This window comes from Otolemur garnettii, unplaced genomic scaffold, assembly GCF_000181295.1.
Source record: "Otolemur garnettii isolate 467f Iridium unplaced genomic scaffold, OtoGar3 scaffold00033, whole genome shotgun sequence".
NCBI lineage: Eukaryota > Metazoa > Chordata > Mammalia > Primates > Galagidae > Otolemur > Otolemur garnettii.
Window position 1 is genome coordinate 13,531,011 of NW_003852428.1, and position 20,017 is coordinate 13,551,027.

Sequence of the window (20,017 nt, forward strand, 5' to 3'; positions counted from 1 at the left end):
AATAATAATAATAATAATTGGAGAGGACACAAAAAATAGAACTATATCCCATGTTCATGGATTGGAAAAATTAATATTGCTATGTCCGTACTACTCAAAGCAATTCATTGCTATCTTTATCAAATGTTCTTCAAAGAAATAGAAAATGATGCGAAAATTTGTGCGAAACCACAAAAGACACCAAGTAGCCAAGATAATACTGAGCAAAAAGTACAGAGTAGAGGCATCATACTGCTTGATTTCAAAATATATTAAAAGCTATTATAACCAAAACAATGTGGTATAAAAAGAAACACACAAGCCAATGGAGCAGAATAGGGAACCAGAAATAAATCCATGCATCTCGGCTAACTGATCTTTTACATTGGTGGGAATGTAAAATAGTACGATCATTATGGAAACAGTGTGGAGGTTCCTCAAAACCCTATAAAACAGAACTAACTTATGATCTAGTAATCCTTTGAGTGTATATCAAAAGGAAAAGAAATCAGTATGTTGAAGCAGTATCTGCACTTCTCAGCCTAAATGTCCATTGGTAGATAAATGCATAAAGAAAATGTGGTACATATACACAGCAGAATTCTATTGAGCCATATAAGAACTAAATCTTGTCTTTTGCAGCAACATGAATGAGCTTGCATGGAGAACATTAAGTTAAATGAAATAAGCCAGGCACAGAAATGTAAACATCTCATGTTCTCCCTCACCTGTAGAAACTAAAAAAATTGATCTCATAGAAAAAGGGAGTAGAATAGTGGTTAGCTGGGAAGTGTTGCAGGGAAGGAGGGAGTAGGGACAGATTGGATAATGGATAGGAGGAGTATGTTCTAGTGTTTTATAACACAGTAGGGTGACTGTAGTCAACAATAGCATTATATATTTCAAAATAGCTACATCAGGGGATTTTAAATGTTACCAGCATAATGAAATCATAAGTATTTGAGGCAATGATGTGCTCCTTACCCTGATTTGATCAATGGGCATTGTGCACACTTATGAAAACATAACTTTTACTCCATAAATATGTGCAAGTATTATATGTTAATTAAAAACCAAACTTTAATTACCCATACAGAGCCCCTTGGACACAGTGGGTTCATGCCCTTTAATAGTGGTGATGATAGTAATAGTGATAAGAATACTGTCTGAGGTTTTATTGTATGCCACTGACTGCCACACCTCACTTGTGATAGACTGCCTTCTTCTTGGTCTACTGATTTCTCAACATCACTATCATAAATTCCACTCTTTCTGTGCTAAGCCTTTCAGTCTTAACCTCAGCCCACAGTGAATTCTTAACAGAACTTTCATTTTCCGTTTCCTACGGAACGCTTCATATATTGCCTTCTGTAGTCATCATTTACTAAGTTCGTAGACCCTGAAGAAAGAATCTGTAATAATTCTCTGGACCTCTAATAAAAATGACCATAATGTTTCGTTAAAAATATTTTATAACTGAATAAGGGGATTATGTATCAGATAGGATAAACTAAATTATTCTGCTTTAGCAAATAATCCCTAGTTTCAGCAGCTCAAAAAGAGTATATTTTTATCAAGGGATGGCAAAAGGGTTCTTGGCTTGTTCTGGTCACTTGGGGCCTGAGGCCAGTGGATCCTCTAATCCCAATGTGGTTTTCCGTGACTCCTGAGGCAGGAAAAGGAAGTGGAAAATGAGTCATATATCCCTGAGTTAATTTCATCAGGGAAGTGAACCACATAGCCAAGCCCAAGTTTAAAGGCAGAAGGAAGTCCAGGCCTCCCATATGCCCAGAGGACCCGAAGAGCGTCCAGGAACACGTTTTTTGTGGAATTCTTGAGAGTTGGCTAGCTTTCATGTATTACATATATACATCTACACACTTTATATGTACTCTATACATACACATACGTATACACACTTTCACTTTGTGAATTACTCTTTGTGAGCCTATGGTTTTTATTAATAGCAAAAATCTCATTTCAGAATTCATGTATGTAAAGTAGAAACTGAGATTATTGGATAAGAGTAAATGAATGTCAAAGCCTCTTTAATAGCACAGAATATAGGACGTGAGTCATGTTTGGGAATAAATATTATGATAATACGCTCAAATAAAATGGTAGCATGTTCCAAGGCCATTTTGCTATTTTTTGATATTTTCCATGAAGATTAATTTTTCTAAAAATACTGTTCCCAGAAATGAAGAGAAGGCAGATCAAACTTTTCTTACATTTTGTATATATGCATGGCCAGGTATATATATGTGTGTGTGTACATATAAAACAGACAAAATCGTCGTCTATTTAAATTGCACATGAGCTTTATGGACACCCTGTGTGTAGGGAGAAAGAGAGAGGTTTTCATAAACTTGAAGAGCTGAGTTTTGTTTCATTTTGGTAGAAACAGTGACTCATATGCAGAGAATGTCGCCCATTTTCACCGTCTCCTCATCTCACTGTCTGTCAGCATCCCTGCTGCTCCGTCATCTCTCCACCTTCCTCTCCTTGCTGACACTTCCGTCCCGAGGACTGTGGAGGTCGGGGTGCTGCAGTCATGTTCTGCTGAGCCGCTTGGCATCTGTCTCACCCTTCCTCTTCCACGGGGCGCTGTCTCCATGGTAACTGCAGGGTGCTCTGCAGGCAGCTCTGCCATGTGGGGCGGCTGGAGCTGGCAGAAGCAATCAGAGAGTGAGGAGGCCTTGAAGAGCCCTGGAAAAAGCTTCCAGTGTAATTGCAGAGACAGAAATGAAAAATGGGATTCATTGGAAACATCCAGGCTAGCGGTGAAACTCCCCGGAGGTCCCATCTCTCCTCCCCACCTTGCAAATGATGGTACTTTAATGTCCACATGTTTCCTTCCCCCTTGATTTTCTCTGCTGGTGCCTCAGCAAATATAGATGGACAGGTCGGTTTGAGGCTGGGCAAGAGAGAGTCTCGAAACAGCAAGGGCTTCTAGGAGATAATCTGAAGAGGTGTAGACACCCAATCTTGAGGTCAGTGTGTCTTACCCTGCAAACTTCAGCTAGGACTTCTGGAAATAACTTCTAGACACTTTTGTAGCTGTAGGAGCTTTGCAGCAGGCTTCCGATACAGTCCTACTCAGTTTGAGACTATAGAACACGGATAAACATTAGCTTCTGTTTTCTCGAAGCATCGATCTATTCTGAGGATGTAGAGTAAACTGAAGTACGGTTTGTTTTCTTCAGCTTCTGTGAACCCGCCTTACCTTGGCCTGACCTTTTCTTGAGAGAGCTCATCACAGAGAAGACAGCAAAGTTTTATAAGAAATAACACACATCAGTGAAGAGTGACAGCAAAGAAGAGATAGAAGAAATTTTTAGGAGCCAGAACCAAAGAAAATGTGTGATGTTCCTGATAGATATGTATACACACACACATTTTTATAACACATTTATTAATATATGCTGTTGACGTTTTTCAGATACAAAATGAAAAACAATTTAGAAAAGGTATAATTGCATTTTTGAGTACATCTCTTGATTGCTTCTAAAATTTGTGTTCCTCTGTGTGTGTGTTTAAATTGTGAAACTGTTCTATATTTCACTTTAAAAAAGAAAGCTTAAATGGAAGATAATTATCTTCTGTATTTCTTGTATTTTTTTATACCTGAGATTTATTTACTCGATTCTGCCATATAGCAAGTCTCAGAACTTTGCATGCTAATCTTTGGAGCTTAAATATATTTTTAGATATTGGGTGGATTTCTATATACTTTTGTGAAATTCAGTATTTATAATGTGAAATTTTATATTTTCTTTGTACCATAGCACTACTTCCCAAGTGACATAACGTAGCAGTTCTTTAGACCTTCAAATTCTGATACTCTTATATCTTTGTCTTAGAGATAAGCAGCAGCCCCCATAGAATCTGGTGATGATGGTGGCAATGACCGTGAAGGTGGTGATGACTATCATTACTGAAAGTGAGGACATTTTTGTCCAAACCTTTGATGTTCTTGCTGTGGATTTAAGCAGAAATAATTAAATAAAAGCTTCTGAATACATTAAACATCAGAAATCTCCAAGAACATTCAAATATTGGTGATATAGACAGTTTAAAAATTATTTCCGTATCCTTCAAGTATTGTTTATTTTACAAATTAAAGATGACTGATTTCTTATTTGCTTGATTTATAATGATCATTCAAAAGGGTTTACTTTTCAAAGTTAGTTTTGAGACACAATAATGAATTTTAGAAATTAGTTATAACTGAGTGCCAATGTAAACAGCAAAGAGCCAAAGGCAAAGAATATAGCTAGTGAAATAGGGAGAGTGCGGTTTACTGGGAAAGAATGATAATTGACAATTTCAAGAAATTAGGAAAAACTGGAAGAAGCTGAAAGAAAGCAGATGGAAACCAGCTGTTACAAATGTGCATATTGCAGTCGTTCCTAAGAGCCCAGGTATGATTTAAAAATTGAAATTCATGTGAATCACAAACCACTTCAGTGTTTACAACAGAGGGAATTTAATGCTGGTGGTTGGTTACACGTTTATAGAAAAGATGAGAAGTCAAACAAAAGAGAAGTAACTGAGGGAGGAGCCTCAGGAAGCCACTACCTTTGGCTTTGAGAGGCGAGGACTAAGTTGACAGCCCCTGAACCTCTCAGAAGACATATTTGATTGTCATGACTGGGCAGGGTGCTACTGGTGCCCACACTGTGGAGGGCAGGGGTGCCACTGGACGTCCTGTGAGGCACAGGACAGCCCCACAGCAAGGAATTATCTGCCCCCCTAATGTCCAGAATACTGAAATTGAGAACCCATGGCCTAGAAAGGGAAGAGGAGGCAGTTCACGTAAACTGCAGGCCTGGGCTATCAGGGAGAACGGCCCATCCCAGGAAACTCAGAGCCACGGGAGGGAAGGAACACCATCAGAGAGTCTGTGGGCACAGAGTGGAAGGGAGAGTCATATTCTGGCTCCTGCCTCCTCCCATCAGGCCAGGGCCTCCCAGGGGCTAAAGTCAACCTAGAAGCATTTGATACAGATGCACAGACAACTTCCAGCAGGGCAGCCCCACGGTGCGGGACAAGCCTGGAGGGAGAGTCCAGAGCTGGGCTATACACAGGAAGGGGCCTGCCAACAATTATTCTACTTCACTGTGCTAAAAGATTAAATAGAGAAACCAATGATCATTTCAATAAGTGCTTAAAAAATGATAAGTTCCACTACTGATCATGATTAGCTACATCAGTAAACTAGGAATTAAGGGAAATATTATAATCTAAATAATACTGAAGTCTTAGGCTGATAGTCACAACAAGCAAAAGCATCTGCTAACACAGCTTCTTTAAAACAGTCATCACAATAAGGCGAGATCAGACATGAGGAGCGAAGGCTGAGAAGGAGGAAAAACTTAAGAATCATGTGCAGTTTGTATGAATCCTTGTGTACAAATCACAAGGGACTCTTAGGATTAACTATTCAATATTTTAAAAGGAAAGAATTTAGCCACGTTTTCTGGATTAAATATAGTTTATTTCTTCAATGTTTAATTTGTAGTGATAATTTAAAACTACTTATAAAAGTTAACATGAAGACGTCATAGCCAAAGTTGGGAAATGCTGTAACTCAGTTCCCATTTGTGAAGGTGTAAAGCAAATCAGCACTAACTTTCCCCTTTTTGTTTCAGCCCCATATCATTATCAAATGCTTGTCATGTAGCAGGTCTTTTTTTAAAAAAAGAAAACAACTTTTTATTCAAATTAGGCCATCAGCCTCTTACTCTATGAGTTGATCTTTTTTGTTTAAATGTTTATATACTTTTAATGTACACACACACACAGTGAATTTGTTGTCAATATGATTCTATCAATTTTTGTTAAATGTTTAAATGGGAAGCCTGTTGATTTTGAGTTGGAATTCTTCTCTGTGACTTGTATTTGTGACTTAAGTCACCTTGTTGGAAGATTATCTATACAACCTGTTTTCTCTCTAGTCTAGATACCTATCTAAAATCATAACATGACACTGTCTGCCATGTCTCGAGGGAGTAGCGACAGAGACTGGGTTTTGTCCTCTGCTTCTTTATATGAATAGCGCCAGGTTGACTATCTCATAAACGGGAGCCATTCAGTAATGTCATTCAGGCATGATGTGGCTGTGATGAAAATAGAGACTTCGTACAGTTTCTGCACAATTTCATCTGGTTCATTCCTTGGCAAGGATCGTCCCTGTGAGACTGTGCGGAAGGAAAACTAAATGTGATGGTGAAGCAACACATGGTCTTGAACTTGAACTTGACTGTGTTCTTGCCAGTATTGCTGGGTTGGAAACTCTGTGCCCCATTGAATACTTGGGCTAAACCCTGGAGTCTGTTCTGGGTCACTGTGTTAGTCTGCCTAGGCTGCTCTAACAAAATGCCATGGACTGTGGGGCTTATAAAAAGCATCATTTATTTCTCACAGCTGCAAAGGCTGGGAAGTCTAAGACCAGGTGCCAGCAAGGTTGGGCTCTTGATGAAGGCCCCGTCCTGGCGGGCAGACTGCTGCTTTCTCACGGCGCCTTCCCAAGGCAGGGAGAGTAAGCTTTGGGGTCTCTTCTCATAGGCACTGTAGTCCCATCATGAAGGCCCACCCTCATGACCTGATCTCAGCCTGATTTCCTCCTAGAGGCACCACCTCTGACATCCTGGCACATTGGGAGTTGGGGCTCGAATACGCGAAGTTGGGCTGACACAGGCATTCAATCCATGACACTTTCTAATCCTAAATGCTCACCCACTGCTTTGGGCAGGGTATGATGATTTTGGATTGAGCTACATATTCATAGAGGAACAGCCATAAAAAGCAAAATGTACTTACTTATACCAATTCAATAGTGGATTAGGGGATAAGGGAGCAAAAAGTGAGGCTTAGGGGTAAGAGAGGTAATTTTGAAGCTGAGGAGCTTCTGAATACAACGGTAGGCTAGTGTTTGAAGCTCAGAAGAGCACAGGTGTCTACCAAAAGGATTTAACAATTTAGACACTTTTGTTTCTAAAAGTATAAAGCCTTTATTTTATAGGAAAATTATTTTTAAGTTATCCACCTAAGTGCGAGGATATAGTTATGAATACTGTGTAAGATCAGAATTCTTATTTGTTCTATTGTGCAAACCAATTCGAGATTGGATAATTTATATTTTTTTCAGAATTGTTTTAAAGTATCAAGTCCCTCGCTGGTATATATCCCTTGCTTCATAGCTGACTTAATGTGTGTCTGGGTTGTATTTTCCCTTGGAAATTAATGGTGAGATTTACCTGACTTAGTACAGGCTGTCTGGGTGAGGGATCATGGTGCTAATTTTCTGAGTTAAATGCTACAATATTTCCTTTCTACATGGTGTCATTTTTCAGGTTTGGATTATCCAGAGTCTACCTCAGTCTGATAATATTAAATGGAAAATTCCAGAAATAAATAATTTATGGGTTTTATAATTGTGCCCTACTCTGAACAGTGTGATGGAATCTCACTCTTCCCGTGGTGCCAGTCATCCCTTTGTCCAGCGTCCTCACCCCGTCTTTGCTGCCCACCCCTTAGTCACTCAGCATCAGGTTGACTGTCAGGATATTGCAGGGGTTGTGTTCAAGTAGTCCTTGTGTTACCTCATAATGGCTCCAAAGCACGACAGTAATGATGCTGCCACTTTGTCATCATTGTTCTATTTTATTATTGCTGTCGTTATTCTCTTACTGTGCCTAGTTTATAAATTAAACTTTATCATAGGTATGTAGAAAATAAACCAGAGTATATATAGACTTCAGTACTATCACTAGTTCAGGCATGGTGGGAGGTCCTGGGTCACGTTCCTGAGGGGAAGGGGCCGCTGTATCACGGGGTTTTGGCTGAGTGGTATTAAGTATTGCTTGCCTCATCTTGTGCAGCACAGAGGTTATGAAAAATTGCTCACAAAGAGGTCATAAGATGAGAGAATTTTGCCCTTAAAAATTGCTGTTTTAATGTAAAAATACCATAGGATGTAAATGTATAGTTAATGAATTCCAAAGTTTCCATTTATTTTTCTTTTCCCTCAAAGCAAGTCTGTAAAGAAGCTCAAGACCGCATTCGCCCCTGAGTAGGGCCTGACCGTTTAGGCGGGAAGGGGGCGGCTTTCTTTCCCCATCCCTCCCGTTCCCCCGTAGGCAGCAACATCAGATTGCCCTGTCTGAGTCCCCGCCCTCTTGCCTTTACTTTTCCTTGCCATCCACGGAGGTGTGTCACTTGTCAGTCCGTCTGTTGGCTTGAATGGCCATGTTGAAGGTCAGCGTTCTCTGCAGGGCAGCTGGCAAGCCCCACACGTTCTTGTCACTTCCTCCCTGGGCAGCTGTCACAGGGGCGGCCTCCCTTCCAGCCATTCGCCTAGCTGGGAAGGTTTCACGCAGAAAGTGCACTAGCAGGGCAGCTGTTTTGGCATCTATCCCAAGGTGATAATTCACCCTTACCAGCAACAAAGTGGATGCCATATTTTTAATTCCATCCGATATTTCTTAATTGGTTTAGAATGAAGAGGTGACTTAGACACACCCTGTTTCTATTGATTTTAACGTTATGATAAAGTGGTAAACTCAGATAGTCGATAACAACTATCTGTGACCCAATGCACCTTGAAAGATAAATCTATAGGAGCCAGTAAGAAGGAACCTCAGCTCTCCGAGAGGCCCCTTTCTCCCTGGCCTGAGGAGCAGGTGCGCTGCACTGTAACCCTCTGCCTGCCGCCTGGTTGATTTGGGAAGTGTGGTCCTGTTTGCGGGCGACTGTTTTCCTCTATCATTTAGGTCATTTCAAGCAGTGTCCTGCCATTGGTGAGCTTTTAAATACTTGTGCTTACACACGCTCTGTTTCAACACTGTAAACATCTTAGAACTAACTTTTACCTTTTTTGTTGTTGCATGTATGTTTTGAACAGATACGCAAGGCACTGTTGATTAACTATGTGGAAATTAGTAAGTGTTTGACAGGAAATAATCCAGAAATTGTCAAACCAAATTTTTCTGCACCCTTCCCTCTTCTGAAAGTGTTTAATTATTTTTCCTTCTCAGTAATAGGATCGGAAATTTGCCAGTGAAAGCTCTTACTGCTGTAATTGTGTCTCCTACTTACCCAATCTCAGGTCTCACAATGACTTGTGAAGAGTTGCTTCATTTTAAATGAAATTACTAAAATATTACATTACTAAGACATTAACAACATCCCAGGGAGGAACCAAGGATTCTTTGAAGATCATTTTCAGACAAAAGGAAAACCTCTAGAGGGTGCCAGAAAGTCTTTCTTGGGTACGGGGATGATAACTTGGTAAACTGTCAGTTAAATTTCTAAAGATTTTATCATCTTTTCTTTTTTAAATGATAGCTTGTTCTGAATCTTGTAGTTCTAAAAGGAATGAAAGGTTAACAGAAAGGAGGGAATCCTTGAACCAAATGACCAGCTTAATCTGGTCTTACTAATTTATAGCACCCTGTCTACTCAACTTGTGGGCTGGAGAGTAAAGACTATTATTTGTCCATACATGTCAGAAATATTTGTTTGACATTGACAGATCTTAGTTAATTATTTCAAATTATTGTGGGATTATCTCTCTACTTGCATATTACATGTATTATTGATGATTTTGGCAAAAAGTAAATGCTGTTTCTAATGGTAAAATATTCCTCCCCCAAGAACACTTGGAATGTTCGAATGTGATGCTCTGGGTCCAGTTCCTGGGCAGCCAACATTTTCATGTTCATACTGGCCTGTAGGACCTGGCATCACACTGAGCTGTTTTGGACCTCAGCTTTCTTCCCTCTAAAGTGATGAGTTTGGCCGTCTCTAACATATAGCAGTTTAATGTCTAGATTTTACAAACATATATGTAATGCTCCTTATGTGCCACATGTTGTTGTAAACCCTGATAAATATTAATGTTAACTGCCTGAATACCCCAATAATCCTGTGAGTCAGGTACTGCTCTTATCTCTGTTTTGCACATGGGGAAACCGAGGCACCGAGCAGCAGAGACATTAAATAGCTCATCTGCCTTTCTGGGAAATCTTCTATAAACCAAGCCGTGTACGTATCAGAGGGGGCTGAGAGGAAAGCTGTCCTGTTCAGTTGGCACTGCTGTAACAAATTACCACAGACTGGGGCTTTGCATGGGGCAGAAATTGATTTCTCACAGTTCTGAAGGCTGGAAGTCTGAGGAGGGGGCCCTCTCTGGGCTGTAGTCAGCTGACTTCTGGTTATATTCTAGGGTAGAAAGAGCTAGCTAAGTCTCCTGCCTCTTTTTATAAGGGGATTAATCCCATTCGTGAGAGCTCCACCCTCATGCCTTCCTCTGAACCGGAAAGACCTGCCAAGACCCCCATGACTAGATCCCATTACATCAGGAATTGGCATTTTGGCATATGAATGGGAGGGCACAAACATTCATTCTGCTGAGTCTCCAGCAAAGGTTCATTTTCCACAAATGGATGTTACAGATTCGTATCTTGATCAGTAATTAGAACATTGGGCCATTGTTCCTGACTGTTTGCATCTGTGGAAGTTTCCCTCCAGGCTTTAACTTCCATGTTCCTGGCCCTTGTTGCCCAGCGCGTGCTGAGGCCGCATCTGCCTGGCTGACTTGAGGGAGGACGGGGAGGAGCCGCCTCTGCCCTTTGGGAGGTGTGCCGAGGACAGGTTTTCTTTCTTTGCCTTACCGGAGCCCACCTGGCACTTGATGCATTTTAGCACTTCCTCTTTACAGGGAATTGAGCCAAGGGAACCTCTGTTTATTTAAACCTCAACAAGTTCAAGGAATTTTGCAAAAGTGAGTTCTTTGTAAGCAAACCTGGGTCTCCCGTTCTTCTGACTGTAGGGCTCTGTGACACGGGCCAGCGCCATTTCCTTTTATCAGACTGGCCATCGACAAGGCTCAGCTTTCCAGGTTCTCCCCCTGGGCACTATTTTGACTGGCATTGTGGGCTGGATAACGGTTGGTGGCGGGAGGCTGTCCTTTGCATTGTAGGCTGTTGGTGGCATCCATCCCTAGCTTCTGCCCACGAGAGCCCACGGAACCCCATCCCCTGGTGTTACAACCATTAATGCCTCCTGGCGGGAGGAGAATAGCGTCTCCTGTGGTTGAGAATCACTGATGTAGGTTAGCAGAGGCTAAAATGGCCCCAGCCTCTTCAGGAGTCCTGTGTGTGCTGTCCCTTTGGGTCCCCTCTGTTGTGCCACTGTGCTGGCTGTGGTGGAGTGACACGTGACCTCTTTCCGTTCCAAGTCGCTCTGCGTGTGAGTGTTTGCCAGATGGTTTTCATGCTCCATCAAGGCTCCCTAATGCTCTCAAGGTGCAGGCAGTTTGAGATTTTCATCCTAACACCCATCCGCTGCTTTGTCAAGGGAGCAGAATGTTACCTGCTTTCTTATTTTCTTCTTACTTTGATTCTAATACTGCATTCTGGCACTGGAAAAGGAAACACACTTGTACGTGTGTTTTGGCCTAAATTCATTTGTCTCCTCACCTCTGGTGAACCTCTTGGGCAAAATGCTTTTGAAAAAGGCATATGTTTTAATTATGGTGAAATGTACATACCATAGAATTGACCACTTTAATTCTATGTTTACAATTCAGTGGCATTTCAACCTTCACAGTGTTGTACAACCATCACCACCGTTTCCAGAACTTTTTTTTTTCTTATAAGTAGCCTTGCAAATACAAGACCTCAAAAACTTGGGTAAAGACTCAGAATTGTTCCTCTCCGTGGAAATCTTTAGTAAAAGGCAGAAGATTTATGTGATCTGAAGAGGAACCAGAGTATCCCAGAACTTATTTCAAATCGCTTAGTACTCACTAAACAACAACTCCCTAGTCCCCTCCAGCCCTGCAAATGGCATCTACTGTTTCCCTGTGTGAATTTGGCTGACTAGATAAGGGGTCCTCAAACTTTTTAAACAGGGGGCCAGCTCACTGTCCCTCAGACCATTGAAGGACTGAACTGCGGGCCCCGGGATGAGTCGGCTGCTAAGCAGGACAGGCAGCGGGGTCAAAACACCCGGTGGGCCAGATAAATGTCCTAGGCGGGCTGCATATGGCCCACGGGCCATAGTTTGAGGACGCCTGGTCTATATCCTTCCTAAGTGGAATCACATGCTGTTTGTCCTCTTTGTCTGGCTGATTTGACTTAGGATAATACTGTCAAGGTTTGTCCCTATGTCCTGTTGTATCAAAACTTGGTTCATCTTTGTGACTGAATAATATTCCCTCCCCCAAATATGCCACCTTTTATCTATCCATCCGTCCCCCCGCGGACAGGCGAGTGCTTCCATCTTCCAGCTACTGCTGATTATGCTGCTGTGAACGGTGGTGGACAAATACCAGTTTGCGTCCCTGTTTTCAGTTCTTTGAGGTGTGTAACCAGGAGTGGGGTTGCGGCAGCATCGGCAATTCTGTGGTTGATTTTTTGAGACACTTCCAGACTGTTTTCCACATCACCTGCCCCGTTTTACACCCCCCCCAGTGATACATGAGACTTACTAGTTTCTCTGCCTTCTCACAAATGTGTGTTTTCTATTTTGTTCTCATAGCCGTCCTAATGGGCCTCAAGTAGTATTTCACTGTGGTTTTGATTGATTGCCCTAATGACTAATGATGTTGAGCATTTTTTTCCTTTGCTTTTAGTCATTTGTAAATTGTTGAGTATATTTTCTGTTGCCAACAACTGAATACCTGTAACTTGCTAATTTATAAAGGAAAAATAATTTATCTTGTACAATTATGGAAGTTGAGTCCAAAGTAGGGAGTTTTTATTTTTTCTTTTCTTTTCTTTTTTTTTTTTTTTTGAGACAGTTTTTCTCTGTTGCCCAGGCTAGAGTGCCATGGCATCAGCCTCACTCACAGCAACTTCAGACTCCTGGGTTCAAGTGCTCCTCCTGCCTCAGCCTCCTGAATAGCTGGAACTACAAGAGCCTAGCATGACACCTGTCTAGTTTTTCCCTTTTTAGTAGAAATGGGGTGTCACTCTTGCTCAGGCTGGTCTTGATCTTCTGAGCATAAGTGATCCTTCTGCCTCAGCCTCCTGAATAACCTGCCATGACACCTGGCTAGTTTTTCTATTTTGGGTAGTAATGAGGTCTCACTCTTGCCTCACACTGGTTTTGATTTTCTGAGCTTAAGTGATCCTCCTGCCTTGGACTCCTAGAGTGCTAGGATGACAGCACAAGCCACCATGCCTGGCCACTTTTCCTCTACTTATAAAACCACCAGTCACATTTTCATGTTAACGTGTTAATCTTTAATCCATAGGTGAATTAACCCATTTGTGAGGGTAGAGCCTTTGTGTCCTGACTGCCTATTAAATGCACTCCCTCTCCATTTTAATGCCACATTGAGGATTAAAATTTCAACAGGAGTTTTGGAGAAAACAAAAAATCAAGCCATAACAATGTTTCTTGAAGTATTATCTATTCAAGTCCTTTGTTCATTTGGATTTTCTTTTTATTGTTGTTGTAGATTGGATTCTTTGAAAGAACAGATGAATTCCATGATCTTGGTTCTAAATATCCAGTCATTTAATATCCAAGGCCATTAGTTTGAGCCATTGAGTGTAAGTCCTTTTCACCATCCTTTGAAGGTATAAAGATGCTCAAACTGGTGGCTTTGTACTGTCATCAACATTTCCCGTCAGATTGCCCTAAGATGGAAGTTTACACCACAGTCAGACGTCCCAGGATCACCTGAAGACTGTTCTGATACAGAAGGGCCGTAGCCCAGCCCCAGGTCTGATATGTGACCCGTGTGACGGTCAATACCATGGCAGGGATCGTGGCTGCTTCTGACACCAGGGACACCCACCTGCTGCACGAGTGGCCTGCTTGCCCTGGCTATGCAGGTGCTGTGACCTGTCAGAGGTCACATGTGATTATGAACAGTGGCACTAGCACTCTGCCTCAGGACTCTGTTAGTGCTGTCTCTGTTTCCCCAGCATGGTGTTCTTCATTAGTGAGATGGACTAAGGCCCAGGGTAGGGAACCAGCTCCAGGATGGCTGGGGAGAACAATCTGATGAGCCTCAGGTCGCGAAACAGGGAGGAATTTCAGTGCCCAGTACTGCTTGGATTCTGTTTCTGTTTTTGAAATATACTCTATAATTTAGAAATAGTACATTGATTTTATTAAATCACGATATAATTTCCCAGCTTACTAGGTATGTCAATTGCTCTGATCTGTCAAAGTTCTTGGCTGGGATCACAGCCTTGCCACTGATTTGCTGTGCGATTTGGGGTCTGTGTCTTTGACTAGTTGAGACCTGTGCAGGCCTTAGAGAGCATAGGTGCGATTAAACAAAGGAATTCTGAGTCTGTCTGTCTGTGACTAATGCCAAACCTGATTGGTCTTTTGCATTACTATTACCTCTAATACACAATAAGTTTAAAAGTGGTGATGATTCATCTCTTAAACAGTAGCCTCTGAGTTTTCTGCCAATGTGACTGTGAGTGAACATCTTATTAGTGACACGGGCCTGCCATCTTTGTGTGGAAGAGAGAGAGAAGTATGAAACTGCTGGTTAAAGTTCTGATTGGTTGATTATAATAATCTGAGATCTTCCTCTTTGCCTGTAATGTTTTCTGAAATTTTATATCCCTCCACCCCCGCCGCCAATAAAAAAAAAAAGAAAGAAAGAAAACCAAACCAGCAATTATTTCTTGACTCAAATAATTATTGGAAATTTTTTTCTGAAATCAGTCCAGAGTCTGAGCAAAGGGCAATTTTTCTGGCTAGAGTTAATGTGATATAAAATTAGCACCACAGCCTCTAGCAAATTCATGTTTTTCTGGAATAACTTGACTTGCTGAAACTGTTGCTGGCTTCACAGTATTTTGCATCGGCCAACCAGCTGGGTCTTTTAGGCGAGGTCATTATGCTTTGGCAGTCCAGAGAGTATTAAAATGTGAGCTTGGATCAGAATCATGTGGTGTTACATACTGAATTGTGATATTAAAATGAGTCCAGGCAGAGAGAATAGAATGCCATGCCACACCATGCATTTGTCACAATGATAGATGTGCTTGCAGATATCTAGAAAAATTGTTGCAGCTTATCTACTGCCGATGATAAGGTGTCAGGGAGGCAGTGACTGCAGTGAGTTCATGATGACTGGAATCGTGTATTGATCTGGGCCACACAGACTAGTGTGTAGTTATTGATCATTCTAAGAATTCCGAGAGAGACCTAACAGCACGTGATTTCTCTCTGTGTGTGCATTTTGCATGAGCACCAGCGTAGTTTGTTATTAGACCGACTCAGTGAAGAGAAACACGGTGGAAAAGCTTCTCTGTTTGCATATAGGGAAAAATGCAGTGGAGAATCTATGAATAACTTTTATTTAGCACTAAGGATGTGCCAGGCGCTGTGCTGCACATTTGATATATACAATCCCCTTAAACTTTGGAGAAGTTAATCCTCTAAAATGGATTTCTTTTAAAATTTCCACATCATAAGTGTCATGAAATGTCTTGATTTTCACTGATGTTTAACCTGGCTCCATACCTTCATTTATACGGCCACTGAAATTTTAGCATCCTGCATTGTAGGGTTTATGTTAATTCCTGGTAGTTCACTTGCCCTGACCTCCCTTTTGCCAGGCCCTGTCCCTTCATGTGCTGCACTAACTATACCTGATTGTATCAGTTTGCAATTGCTTCTGTAACAAATCACTGTAAAGTCAATGGCTTAAAACATGGCAAGTTTATTCTCTTAATGTTCTTCATATTTGAAGATTGACGTGGGTTTTACTTGGCTAGAATCAAGGTGTGTCAGCAAGGCTGTGTTGCTCTCTGAAGGCTCCAGGGGATAATCTGCTTCCTGGCTCCTCTGTCTCCTTAAGGCATCTGCATCCCTTGGCTGGTGGCCCCTTCCTTCATCTTCAGAGACAGCCACAGTAGATTGAGTCCTTCACTCATCACACTCATTTGACCTCCCCTTCTTCTTCCTTTGCTCAATTCTCAGCACTTTGTGATGACATTGAGCCCACCTGAATAATATCTGGTGTAATCTCATGATTTTTTGTTCAGTTGATTAGCAATCTTAGTTCTATCTAGAACCTCAGTTACATAAAATAACACATTCACAGGTTCCATGGGTGTTTAGGTGCTGTAGTTCTGCTTCCCTTACTAATTCAACCTGGAAGTGGAAATCCAACTCCTTTGTTGATCTCTGGTAATAAAGCCATTTATCTCAAGTATATCAACAGTTTACCTAGTTTATTGGAGCCTGGAGAGATGATTATTCTCTCTCACTCATTCTTTTGGCTTTTCCCTTTCTCCCTGGAGTGACTGATGGATTCTCCACCTTTCTCAAGCCTCGTAGTTCTTCCCTTCTCCAGGCCCTTTGAAATGTCTTCCTCTCACTGACCAATGGGCTACAAAAAACAAACACAACAATAACAATAAAAGAAAATTCAGAACAATGTAGTATTTGTGCTGATCCTGAAAGGAACTTCCATGAGTAGGATTGTGAATATGCTTTTCTGCATCTTGTATTTGTCCATTTCACAGATTAAAAAGCAGCAACAAGAAGAACTGAAAATAGATAGGTTGGTGATTAATCATAAAACAGTGGTCTCAACTAGGGAGATTTCATCACCTGAGGGACACTCGGAACTGACAGGAAGCATTTTGCATATCACAGATGGCAGAGGCGGGTGCCAGGGCTGCTGGCATCAGGGCTGTGACGCCCTGGGATGCTGCGAGTATCTTACAATGCACAGGAGAACCCCCCTCCTCCACACACACAGCAGTTATCAGATCTGTAAGGTTGATAAAGCCTGCCGTACACTAGGCAGCTGAACGGTGCATCCAGGAAAGTCCATCTGAGGGCTAATCCCAGGCCAGCCAGACAGCCAGCCAGGTGCTAGGGGCTTTCTAGAGAGAAAGATGATACTTTTGTGTGAAATTCTGACGATTCTTGGGTCACAGATAAAATTCCTTTTTCATGAATCATGTTCATAGAATTTGCAAATACATTAAATGTTCTGCCTATGCTTGTGCAACTCCCACATTTCTTGGTAGTACAATAATGCTTTCCACTGAGTAACTTCAGTAGGAATTTCTAGGAAGAGCAGCATGATTTGTCTTTAAAATTTAATGAATATTTGCATCTGTGTCTCTTCTTCAGAAGTGGGATGTCCACAGAGGTCTGTGCTGGTGGTCTCCTTAGGTTGGCTTTTGGAACCAGACCTTTCATCTAGGGGGAGCGGCTTTCCGTGGTTGATGAAGACAAGTCAGGAAGTAATTAAAAAGTGGAAATGCTGTAAAATAAACATGTCTGTGGTCATGATCAAGTCGTGATCTAGTGATGGTGAGCCAGTAGGACAGGCCCAAGCTGCCAAAAGAAGTGAGAGTTCTGTTTTACATGGACCGTAAATAAAACTTTACACAAGCAGGTCTTACTCCTAGGTGGTCTGCTGATTTCAAGTATTTGTTACTCCTATTTCATGGAGAATGTTGAAGCGAATTCTATAATTTGGGGTTGAAAAACTATGGTTTTTATCTCACAGAAGCTTAAATCAGACTGTCCTTAATTGTGTATTATTGTCTGTTCAACCTGTTCAAGTGATTTTATCACCATCAGATTTAGTTTGGACAGAAGTGGTGGTTTGACAGAAGAGAAAGCAGGGTGGTGATTATAATTTGGGCTGATTATGTGCTCGTAGCACATCGGTATTTGCCTAGCAATTGTTAAATTGGGCTTCCAGTGTTCAGATTTGATTATTTCCATAAAAATCAGCATTAAAAAGGAAGAACTTCTTTCATTTTCCGCTTGCCCAAGTAACACACATATAAGCACCTATTATTACAATAATTGAATTTACTGCTGGAAGTTATTAATAATCTTATTGTCTTGGTAGCATCTGTCTATGTAATGCTTGCACCAATCAAAAATAATTGGTTCCTGAGCTAGGGAACCTGCTGTGCATGGGGTTGTGGTGTGATATATCAGGTTCCGTAATTTGATTTATTCCCATTGAGTAAAATCCTTTGAGACCTACAGCCCTCAGTTCTGAAGGAATATTTTCAGGATATATCATTAATGCTAAGAGGCAGCCGTTGTTTGGCAATCAACAGTTTTATTATTGAACATCTATTTGCATGACAATGTGTTAGGTACCACAGAGAATGCAGGTGAATATCAATATACAATTTAGTTTCTTAAAGAAATAAATTTTCAACTTTATTAGGGAGACCCAATCTAAACATGTGAACATTTTCGTACATATTAAAAGTGTTGAATGAAAGATGAGAAAATAGACGTGATCAGGTTGTCTTGCTAAACTCGGGAGGGCAGTACAGATTCTGCGTGTGGAATTCTGAGCTGCATAAATTGACGTCTAACTAGTTTTTCCTTTTCATTTGAGCCCCAGTTTTTCCATTGAATGGGATACATAGGATTTTTTATTTTTATCTCGTGTCTCTTCAAATGATATTCACTCTGTTTCATTTATATTCAATTTAATATAGCTCTTGTTTGTATCACCTTAAATGTATTCAGAATGGATTGGCAATAAATACAAAGCAGTTTGAGAACTATCAGGAGGCCCAAAGTGGAAGAGTTACTAATGTGTGAAAGGAAACCAGCGAGAGGAGAGCCAGTCAACAATGTTCAGTAATGACGCTAAGCAAAGGCTGCTTTTCAGGGAAGATGGGGGAGTGAGGGAGCAGGTGGAGTGGCCGAAGTTCGTTATTTTATGAGCTACTCTTTGGAATGCCAGTGTTTTGGGATTTTAGAATATAGCCCTGAAATGTCTGCGTTAGTACTAATGATAAGAAATGCATCGATTTTTTTTTAGTTTCCTACAGCCATAGTCTACAAATGCACTATTGGGGCGAGCCCTTTGAATAGATGAGTTTGTTTCAAAACTATGGGACCTTCTTAGGGAATACTCAATTCTGGGATTTGAAAGGGAATCCTCCTAAAATTTGGCCAACTGTCCTGAAAATACTGTAGTAAGTATGAATTACTGTAGCAAACGGCTTCATATTTTAAATGAAAAATTAAAAGAAGTAATCTTTGAGAAAATTTTTATAACAATTGGTCTGTATTTATATGATATAAATGTGGAAATCTGGTCAAATTAGCAGTTGAAAGAAGTTTTGATTTTTATTTCCATTAACTCCGTTTCACTCAGTTTGATTCTAGAGTATCTTAGGCTATGATAAATGTTATGGAGAAACACAGAGCAAGTTTAGCGGGATCAGGAATAGGTAGAAAGGGCAATGTTTGAATTCTCAAAGGAGTGGTCAGGGTGGGCCACACGGAGCAGATGTCATTTGTGCTAACATTATAAGAAGGTGGTGACAGTAGCCTTTGTTTAACTGGGTAAAGAAGAAAGAAACAGTGGGTTAGGTCCCTAAGGTATGAGAATGCTGACTCTGCTCAGGGAATGCCCGTGAGGTGGACTGTGGCTGGAGCAGACAGGACGGGCGAATCATAGGGAAATACAGTCATGACTTAAGAGTGGCAGTTGGACAACAGAGCAGTGAAGTTTGTAGGGCAGTGTGAAGGCTCTTTTGCTTTCTCTGAGTCGAGTTAGGAGAAGAGAAGTGATATGATCCAGCTCGCAGTTTAGAGGATTCTTCTGATTACCCTGCTCAGTTATGTGGGGGTGATGGTGGGAGGTGAGTTAGAAGGCTCTTCCAGAGATCTGAATGCAGTTTTAGTTCAGACCATGGTGTTCAGCATACAGATGGTGAGAGAAGTGATCATGTTCTGGATATGTTCAGAAGGTCAGAGGGTTTGATGGCAAATCGCACAGGATGTAAGAAATAGAGGGATAAAAGATAACTCTTAAATTTTTGGCATAGCAACCAGAAGGGTAGAGTTGCTCTCTGTGGACAAGGGAAAGAGTGAAGTCTCAGGGAGGGCCTCGGTGGGGCACTGTTGCTGTGTTATTATTCCATGGTCCTGTTATGTGGCTCAGTGGGGCACTATGGCCCTGGTATTATTCCATGGTCCTGTTACATGGCTCAGTGGGGCACTGTGGCCCTGGTATTATTCCATGGTCCTGTTACGTGGCTCA

General features: G+C 41.3%; 1 protein-coding gene and 1 non-coding gene across 3 annotated transcripts in view; one reads left to right on the forward strand and one right to left on the reverse strand.

The window, feature by feature from the left end:
* Positions 1-20,017, forward strand: part of CTNND2 (catenin delta 2) — an 889,124-nt gene that overhangs the window by 20,104 nt on the left and 849,003 nt on the right. The window lies entirely within an intron of this gene.
* LOC111725215 lies at positions 11,647-11,762 on the reverse strand. The gene has a single exon (XR_002773333.1). It is a non-coding gene; the product is annotated as a U5 spliceosomal RNA (small nuclear RNA).